The sequence below is a fragment of the Lepidothrix coronata genome, unplaced genomic scaffold, assembly GCF_001604755.1.
Source record: "Lepidothrix coronata isolate B3197 unplaced genomic scaffold, Lepidothrix_coronata-1.0 Scaffold65, whole genome shotgun sequence".
Classification (NCBI taxonomy): Eukaryota; Metazoa; Chordata; class Aves; order Passeriformes; family Pipridae; genus Lepidothrix; species Lepidothrix coronata.
The window spans coordinates 2,566,319-2,566,772 of record NW_016690245.1 but is presented as its reverse complement, the minus strand read 5'-3'; the positions used below and the strand labels follow the sequence as shown (position 1 = coordinate 2,566,772).

General features: G+C 50.7%; 1 long non-coding RNA gene across 2 annotated transcripts in view; it reads left to right on the top strand.

The window, feature by feature from the left end:
* The first annotated feature begins 347 nt into the window (after positions 1-347).
* Positions 348-454, top strand: part of LOC108498876 — an 18,914-nt gene continuing 18,807 nt past the window's right edge. For both annotated transcript variants that reach the window (XR_001875339.1, XR_001875340.1), the window contains exon 1: positions 348-393. This is a non-coding gene — a long non-coding RNA (uncharacterized LOC108498876). The remainder of the gene's footprint in view (positions 394-454) is intronic.

Genomic DNA, 454 nt, shown 5'->3' with positions numbered 1-454 from the left:
GAAATTAATGGGAAGTAGCATGTAGTGTGTTTTGGTGAGTGTCCTAGAACAGCTGGGACCGATTCATCACTGGATGGGTATAGCCCAAAACTGTGTATTCTATGGCCCTCCATGCCATTTCCCAGAAACTGTTGTCGGGGGGTGGGGGCCTGCCTGTGGGAAGATATTCCTGTCCTCATACCCTTTTATGGAATTCCCCGCTCTGAGGGAAGGATTGACCATTCCTGCCTGAACTGGAGAATGTATAAACCTGGAGTTTCAGAACTTTTCTACCACTCGTGGGATCCAGAGGAAGACTGCAGCTCATCGCACTCAACCAGACTGAGACCACCACCCTCAACTGGACTGCAATCACCACTTTTGACCAGACTGCAACAGCTCTCCCACCAGCAGGTTTTTCCCCTCTCCCTTTACTTTGGACTCAAGGGGGGGGCCCAAGGAACACCACTTTGTT